Source organism: Schistocerca nitens, chromosome 4 (genome assembly GCF_023898315.1).
Source record: "Schistocerca nitens isolate TAMUIC-IGC-003100 chromosome 4, iqSchNite1.1, whole genome shotgun sequence".
NCBI classification, from domain to species: Eukaryota; Metazoa; Arthropoda; class Insecta; order Orthoptera; family Acrididae; genus Schistocerca; species Schistocerca nitens.
In genome coordinates, this window is record NC_064617.1 from 83,774,160 (window position 1) to 83,783,404 (window position 9,245).

Here is a 9,245-nt window from a genome sequence, read left to right on the forward strand (position 1 = left end):
CCAGTCTCTAAACCTAGTTACAGAAAGCGAATCAGACGCATTACGTATTCCAGGCCGTAGCAGCCGCGACTTGGAGACACCAGCTATGGTCACTTCCCAGACCGCTGTAGGAACACATCGGTTCGTCTTCTTCCTGCTGGTACGGTAACTGAGATTTGGCAACAAGGCAACGTATGTTTGGCAACTCTGTGATCGACGAGTTACTTCCTGGTGTGCACGGAATTAAGCCTCAAAGTTCACTTGATTTTACCTGTCATTTCCATTGAATAATCTGAGTTATTATCGCTTGAAGGGTAACAAAAGATTGAAAATTTACGGTTTTCAGCCCAGGAAAGTCGTTGCAGGTGGAAACCGCAACTAATCTCGACCTTGAAATAGCGCTTTACGAGTTCTAGTTACTATTGCCCTCGTAATAGGAAGCTAAGACCCATACCTCCTCGCCAGCTCTGTGGTAACGTGCTGACCTGTGAAAAAGCGTCTGTTACGGTTTGCAGTTCCAGTCTCACTGAGTGTAACGTTTTTATCCCTTCTGTGAAAGAGCTACAAGCAGTCAGATCAAACATCAATAAGGAAATCGCAAGAAAATGCTTTCAGCTCATAGTGCAATGTTGAAAAACTTACAATGCTGCACAACAGGTAAGGCCTCTTTCCGCTGCTGCCAAGCGAATTTTGGGTTTCTGCGAATACGTAACAATATTTATGAAATGCCACATTTGCATACCTCTTGAGTATGACACAGCATACCAATTAAACACAGACCAAATCAAAATCTAAGTGAGTAGTATTTTACTAATTCGTGTCGATAGAGGCATGCTTGTGTACAGATACTTTCGTCGTAAGGTTATCATGGTTAGTTTTATTTCATTTCTTATAATACAGTGCACAATTTTCGTAAGGTTTCCTTTAGTGTTGTTAAAACAATAGTAAACATGAGAGAGAAATTAATCATCAACAATCATCATCATGCGAATTCTCTGATGTTACCTATGACAGTCTGACAATGCACATGCAGTTTATTGATTACATGCATGTAGAAACCTTGTTCTCAGTTAAAGCTGTCAAACAAAGGTTGAAGAAGAATAAAATATCACTACCACACGACGGCTAATGTAGAAAATACTTTTCTGACATATTATGGCACGATGCGCTCTCCCTGCACATCTTCGAGATGCATCTGCTGCCTGCTGTCTATTAAACCTGAATAGAACAAAATGTCACAGTAGTTAGCCCTTTTTCCACATGCGACTACTTTGGGTTGAGAAGTGAAGGGAATTATGTTCAAAGTTCCATTAGATTGATACCTTCAGCAGAGAGCAGAATTGCGTTTTAAAAAATGTAGCACTGAATGTATTCGAACTCGCGACATCTTATCTATGCTACAAGCTGACACGTAGCTACAGCAGCTCCAGAGCTCGGCAACTATTCCTCCAGAACTTTTGGATTCCACAGCACTGTGAGATTATGCATATGGCCAGGTCTTGACTTCTGAGAGACAAACTGTTACAGCTTTTCTTTTGGACTGAACGACGTTTTCTAGTAACAGATAGCGCAATAGAATAGCTCAAGTGGAAAGGAACACTTCCTATTTAAACTTCTGCATCCTACACTGTTGGCAGTTGTGTGTAGGTGGCAGTTACGTGATTTTATTTCTGTGATTACAAAATAGTCGAATGTATGCACTGGGTAGCCGAGGCAGCTAGTTCATGGTGATTCGGTCAACCAAGTAAATGAATTTACTGAACATGCTGCAAATTACTACAGGGAGCCTGTGTGTCAGAATTCTCATCCAGTGTGGCGCAACTGCGTTACGATAGAAAAATGAGTCGCAGAGAAGAGGACTTCGTGGTCTGTTGGACGGATGGTAGGTTGTTATACTTATGGTCTGGGTTCGATTCCCACTTCCGTCAATGATTTTAGATAGGGAGAGACAGATTCCATTCTCTCCTGGCTACACCAAGTGAAGGAGATATAATGGCTGCGTGGTCTGAAAATTCACATTAAAGATGATATTCCTTCTTTACCAAGTAGACGGTAGGTTGAACCACAATAAAGTCTGGAGTGGCGACATGTAGAAACTCTATCACCAGTAACCTTTCTTATACTAGTTATTTATTTCAAGTGACGACACAAACGCTATGTATGGTCACAGGACACTTATTCCATCTTTTATTTGAGCTTCTGTATGTCGATAAAATTGGTTCTAAACTGGGAATGCAACTCAGACCGCCCTTAACGCGGAATTTGATCCCTTCGTGGCAATACAGCTCGGCTACAATTTGTTGTTTGTTCAAAACTGCAGATTCCTCAACACCTTCACATATTACGCGTGAATGGGATCGAATCCTGGCCCGGCACTAAAGATTTAATTATGTATTATCAAGCTCTATCATGAGAACACCTATCTGCTGGTGGATAATAATTTTGATTTTTAATGTATTTTCATTCGTTGTCAACACTAACGATATCTGACGTTTTTAACTCCCAGTGAGATACAGAACTATTTGCGAGATGACTGTAAGTTCAAGATGCTATTCTGAGCAGCTGGTGGAGAAAAATTCGGTAGCTGACGTCTCTTTGTGTGTAGTCAACAACGCTATGTGTGGGGCTCTATTCCCAGTGAGCGCTGAACTCTTCGTCATATTATTTCAGTTCGTCGTGTCATTTAATGTTCATACATATTCTCAACTAGCTGCTCGTGAATAACTTTAATTTTTAATGTCATTTTGTGTTAAATAGTTCAAATGGTTCAAATGGCTCTGAGCACTATGGGACTTAACTTCTAAGGTCATCAGTCCCCTAGAACTTAGAACTACTTAAACCTAACTAACCTAAGGACATCACACACAGCCATGCCCGAGGCAGGATTCTAACCTGCGACCGCAGCGGTCTCGCGGTTCCAGACTGAAGCGCCTAGAACCGCACGGCCACACCGGCCGGCCCCCACCATCTGGTATCAATGCATTACCCTATCATCCATTATATATAATCATTTTCATAGTACACTTGATATTATAGATGAGTAGGACACAAGACAGGACATCGATAATGTCCGTTTGACGTCAACAGTGTGTAACATTTTACTTTTTTTGAATAGGACAATGTTCCTCTCCAATAATTTTTAGATTAGTTACAATAAGCTTACGCTGCAAGAGAATTCGCTTGTATTTTTCAATATGTGGTCTGTTGTCGGTTTGAAGGCCTTCCATAACATCGGCAACGTAGTGCAACTCCACCGAGGGCTGTCTGGAGTAGGGTGGAGATAGCAATGTGAAAGTTGCGAGCTGTCGAAGACGATCTTCATATTCCTAATGCGATTAGGACATCGTATACTCTTGACGACGTTTAGCACCTGTGCAGTCAGTCACCCAATTTCAGAATTTATTTTGAGTAGTCCTGCTAAATTCCCAAAATATTGTCTTTTTATATTGATGAGTAATATGGATAGTCGTCACGTTCATGTGCCGTCTACAACGCAAATTTAATGTTACTATCCTAGGAACTAACCTGCAATACGTTTTGTATTTCATAATCGGAACTATCTGCATTAACCGTCATCAGAGCAATGTCAGGGAACAGAATGCAGCAGTGCCTTGCTACCTACTTGAGGACCTGCTTGAGTCGTGTTCTAAGGAAAGGGTAGTTGCTGGTTCACATTATATTACACTAGCGAGAAGTACCGACTTTTCCTTTTCTCTGCAAACATCCAGAACTAAATTCAGTAATTAAATGCTAATAATATATTTGCATTGTGCCAACTCAAAGATCAATAGATATGGATATAGATATAGATACAGATTTTTATATTTAAAGCCATTCTCGTTCTGCGTTGGAATAAACATCATTCATTATTTGCTTGTTCTTGTTACGATTGTTATTGTCATTCTCTCACTCGCAAGAGTTTTCGCATTCCTATTTGGTATCGATGCACATGAAGAGTGGCTATGAAAGAAGGGAATACTGAATGTTACGTCATGCAGAATACACTCATTTACTTCGGCTCCTCGTGATCTACGCTACAGGAGAAGTGAGATACATAAAGTTGACAGTGTGAGGACAGACCTGGTAGCACAACTGTGCAACTACACAGTGTTACCAGATAAAATGGTGCTGCGGAATCGAAAGTGTAGTACGGACTTTGCCACAGTAGCAGACAGCTGGTAATTTAGGACCATGACCGTGGATTACACTTTGGTCAGTGCTGGTTAGAGTGCTGCAACTGTAAATGGAAGGCTTTGTTTGATAGTCTTATGCTGATGCTGTCTGAATAAATTATGCCATTGGATACAAAGCGGTTTAGTTTTGAGACCTAACCCACGAGGGGGGAAGGCACAGTGGTCTGCTTCAGGAATTCCAAGCAATAAAACACAAAAAACAACCCAGGAAGGGAGACATGCATTTGGAATCTGTTCATCGTTACGGGGTCAAACAAGAGGGTAACATTACTGAAACAATGATCGGGCTACTTAGTATATAATAGAGCATACAGATTTCAAGGAGGAAACGTATGAAGACGCAGACTTCCTCGTTATCAATATGTGCGGCATATCTTTCGTGTTAACGAAAGTAAATTCCCGCTTTACCTCTTCTTACGTGTCAAATGAAATGAATGCCATGAGGAATAGAATATTTGTTGACTGCGTCTCTTCTTGCTTCCATCCTTACCAACATATTTCTTCATTCTCGTGGTAATCATGACATTCTATGTGTATGCTGCAAAAGATTGCAAGTGGACAAATTCGACATCGAGGTGCAAAGCGTTATATTCCATTTGAATAAGCTTCCGGTGTATTTTTACTTCGTTTGTATTTTTAGATGATTATGAACGTTACGGAAAATTATCTCACATGCTTTATGTTGAATGAGAAACATTGAATGATCCGTTTTGCTTTCCCTACGTTGAAATGATATAATGTCGGCGTCAACAGCCTTCTTCCACGCCGGAAGCTGAAACTTGTATGATTCTGGATTAATGATAATTGAATGTCTCATATGTATACATAGCCCACAAGGCGACGTCAGAAACCATCAGGGGAGAACGCCGCATAAAAACCAAACGTGCGCGCGTGTCTCCACTCTGAAGAACCGTATCGGAGAATCACGGCAAGCATTTCGCTGAAGAGCTGCCTCGTCAGAGAGCCTAGAAATGGCAGCGTCGTAGCAAGTATTTGTCAACACTCTGATAGTGCATTTACTTCCGGGTGTAGGTCGGCGTTACCTCGCTAAATTCACTTGACATTCGTTTTCCACATCGAAGACTCGTACGATATAATCCACTGCAAGATGACACAATTAGAAAGTATATTTAATTTCTGGACTCCAAGAACGGCGTTCTTCACATAAGTAACACCTGTTTGTGTGTGCATTCGGGAGGACGACGGTGCAATCCCGCGCCCGGCCATCCTGATTTAGGTTTTCAATGATTTCCCTAAATCGCTTCAGGCAAATGCCGGGATGGTTCCTTAGGAAGGGCACGGCCGATTTCCTTCCCCATCCTTCCCTAATCCGAGCTTGTGCTCCGTCTCTAATGACATCGTTGTCGACGGGACGTTAAAACAGTAATCTCCACCTCCTCTGTTCGTGTGTTTAAGGTTGCGTTTTGAGGCTCAGGCAACATCGCAGTGACTATATTCCGCCTCTGGCCGCCAGTGTGTCGTTAGCTCAGATGTTCCCTTGTGCGTTGCAGTGCTTGTACTATAAGACATAGCAGTTCGAATCACGGTAGAAGCCGCTGACTACAACCTTTTATTTTCCATTTTAATTAATGGAGTTGCAAACTGCTAGTAAAAATTTCTTATGCGAAATCTGAAGAATGCCTTTAAACAACAATCTTCGTCCGATTTCGACTTAGTAAATTAAGTTAATATCATGGATTTCTGCTTTGCAAATTCCAAGGTGCTTCACTGTAAAATAGACCCTGAAAAGATTCAAACCGACTGTCAACGATATAAATTTGAGCTTTGTTCGTCATATAGGTCTAACATGTCAGAAGGTTCTTTATGAATTGCACATGTTCATTAATATACACTCCTGGAAATTGAAATAAGAACACCGTGAATTCATTGTCCCAGGAAGGGGAAACTTTATTGACACATTCCTGGGGTCAGATACATCACATGATCACACTGACAGAACCACAGGCACATAGACACAGGCAACAGAGCATGCACAATGTCGGCACTAGTACAGTGTATATCCACCTTTCGCAGCAATGCAGGCTGCTATTCTCCCATGGAGACAATCGTAGAGATGCTGGATGTAGTCCTGTGGAACGGCTTGCCATGCCATTTCCACCTGGCGCCTCAGTTGGACCAGCGTTCGTGCTGGACGTGCAGACCGCGTGAGACGACGCTTCATCAAGTCTCAAACATGCTCAATGGGAGACAGATCCGGAGATCTTGCTGGCCAGGGTAGTTGACTTACACCTTCTAGAGCACGTTGGGTGGCACGGGATACATGCGGACGTGCATTGTCCTGTTGGAACAGCAAGTTCCCTTGCCGGTCTAGGAATGGTAGAACGATGGGTTCGATGACGGTTTGGATGTACCGTGCACTATTCAGTGTCCCCTCGACGATCACCAGTGGTGTACGGCCAGTGTAGGAGATCGCTCCCCACACCATGATGCCGGGTGTTGGCCCTGTGTGCCTCGGTAGTATGCAGTCCTGATTGTGGCGCTCACCTGCACGGCGCCAAACACGCATACGACCATCATTGGCACCAAGGCAGAAGTGACTCTCATCGCTGAAGACGACACGTCTCCATTCGTCCCTCCATTCACGCCTGTCGCGACACCACTGGAGGCGGGCTGCACGATGTTGGGGCGTGAGCGGAAGACGGCCTAATGGTGTGCGGGACCGTAGCCCAGCTTCATGGAGACGGTTGCGAATGGTCCTCGCCGATACCCCAGGAGCAACGGTGTCCCTAATTTGCTGGGAAGTGGCGGTGCGGTCCCCTACGGCACTGCGTAGGATCCTACGGTCTTGGCGTGCATCCGTGCGTCGCTGCGGTCCGGTCCCAGGTCGACGGGCACGTGCACCTTCCGCCGACCACTGGCGACAACATCGATGTACTGTGGAGACCTCACGCCCCACGTGTTGAGCAATTCGGCGGTACGTCCACCCGGCCTCCCGCATGCCCACTATACGCCCTCGCTCAAAGTCCGTCAACTGCACATATGGTTCACGTCCATGCTGTCGCGGCATGCTACCAGTGTTAAAGACTGCGATGGAGCTCCGTATGCCACGGCAAACTGGCTGACACTGACGGCGTTGGTGCACAAATGCTGCGCAGCTAGCGCCATTCGACGGCCAACACCGCGGTTCCTGGTGTGTCCGCTGTGCCGTGCGTGTGATCATTGCTTGTACAGCCCTCTCGCAGTGTCCGGAGCAAGTATGGTGGGTCTGACACACCGGTGTCAATGTGTTCTTTTTTCCATTTCCAGGAGTGTAGTTCCCTTCTTCTAAATTTTTGCAATAGCATTTAACTGTAGACGTTTTCTAACACCGGCGTTAGCAATTCCTTTCCGTTCTCTGAAACCTTCAAAACGACAAATTTTTCTGGTTTAAATCTGATGACCTTCACTATCACTTCCGATCAACAATAAATACTTCATGAACCCATACATGGAACTCCAAACGTGCAGTGTTCCTGCACTGCTACAGAGCATGCATTGCAAGGTATTCACACAGTTTATCGCATAGACTTACCATAAGGAATGAAACAAGAACTGTAATACACTTTACACCACAGACGCTCACTCTGGCTTGACGAAAACATCCAAACATTGACCAAAAGTTGCACAAATAATTGAGTTTGAAAGGAAAAGAAACGAGGTATGAAGCATTTATAAATTCATCGAATGTAGTGAGGTGGTTTAATTTCGTCCCAGTCTATAAAATTAATTTCGGGCCATACTCAGCTCTTGCCGATTAATGTAATATAATACCCGCCTACTAATCAGGGCGTCTGTCTCCGTTGCTTTAGAGCGTGAATGGAAATTGTAGAAATTTTCTGTGGAGCAACATTTAATAATAAAGCGTTTTAAATCATCAAAAGCGATGAGCGGTAGCAGGCGCTTTCGATAAAGAACGGGGGAGTGCAGCGCCGCTGCTGTCGCCACGGCCGCTGCCAGTAGCCAGCAAATGGATCCCGGAGCTTTGCCGCATACGGCGTCCAGAGGAGGACAGTCTGCAGGAAATCTGCCGCAAAATCGTTACTGGATAAAATTTTGATATCGGTGTGTCACAAAGCGAAATAGATTGAATCTGCGCTACCATTACATTCACGTCTTCTGCATTCAGACAGAAGAGGCTATAAAAATATTTTATGTCAGCTGCTCTCGATCCACTGACATTATGAACAGAAACAACGCACGCTACCGCTAGACCACAGGCGTAATCAGCCTAGAGGTTCTCTATCATGGGACAAGTTTTCCTCCAGGAAGTGCCGCAGTCTACAGTGTTGCCAGATTGTGCAGATAACCGGACTTAGAGAATTAGCGAGTTGGCCAGTTTTTTTGTCCCATGTCGCGATCGGCGCGGACTTAGCCTCTGAAGCGGCCAGCCGCCGGTCGAGTTTTATGTCAAAGAGTGTACATCAGTCCCCTATTGTTCGGGCACAGTTCATTCAAGACTCTCACTTTATAACAGTGTGACAGACGTTTATTCACTCCAAGGGCTTCTATCAAGCTCAGCCTTCGCTTGTAATTTGTTGCTATAAAGCAGTACGTATGATAAGGTGTCCACTAACCTCAATTACTGACGATGCTTGTCCGTACACGTTGGCTACGTGTAAGGAGCGAGCGTGTGAAGGTTCGCCCGTGTTTTGTGTTGTGTACACCTTCCACTCGCGCTGCTGATAGCCCGAGCGCTGCCGCCTCCTAAAGCTTCGTCGACCGTTATAACGCGGCGCGACGAGCAGACGCGTCGAGGCCCACGAGAAAGCCGTGGAGCGTTACGTCACAGCACGTGACACTGTAGATCTTACGAGTGCCAGCAGCGGGAGGGGAGCAACTATTTCAGAAAAGTTAAATAATTCTAGATTGCTCGTTTAAATACATGTAAGCTCTCGATAGCGGATGACGAAGTTAGGGCCTTTAGTGGGTGCCTTTTCAATTACATACTGATTTCTCGTGGGCCCTGGTACTCTAGCAGAACAACCACAGGAGGTTTTGAACAGATGGCAAGAATATATTGAATGTCTGTGAAAAGGGGATGAAATGCAAAGCGAAATTAAGGTTGAAGAGGAG

At 44.5% G+C, this 9,245-nt stretch overlaps 1 protein-coding gene across 1 annotated transcript in view; it reads right to left on the reverse strand.

Annotated features, from left to right (window-relative positions):
- The window catches only part of LOC126252127 (UDP-glucosyltransferase 2-like), a 101,275-nt gene extending 92,419 nt beyond the window's left edge, over window positions 1–8,856 (reverse strand). The window contains exon 1 of the mRNA XM_049952993.1: window positions 8,747–8,856. The gene's annotated coding sequence lies outside the window, so the exon portion shown is untranslated. The remainder of the gene's footprint in view (window positions 1–8,746) is intronic.
- Window positions 8,857–9,245: the final 389 nt, after the last annotated feature.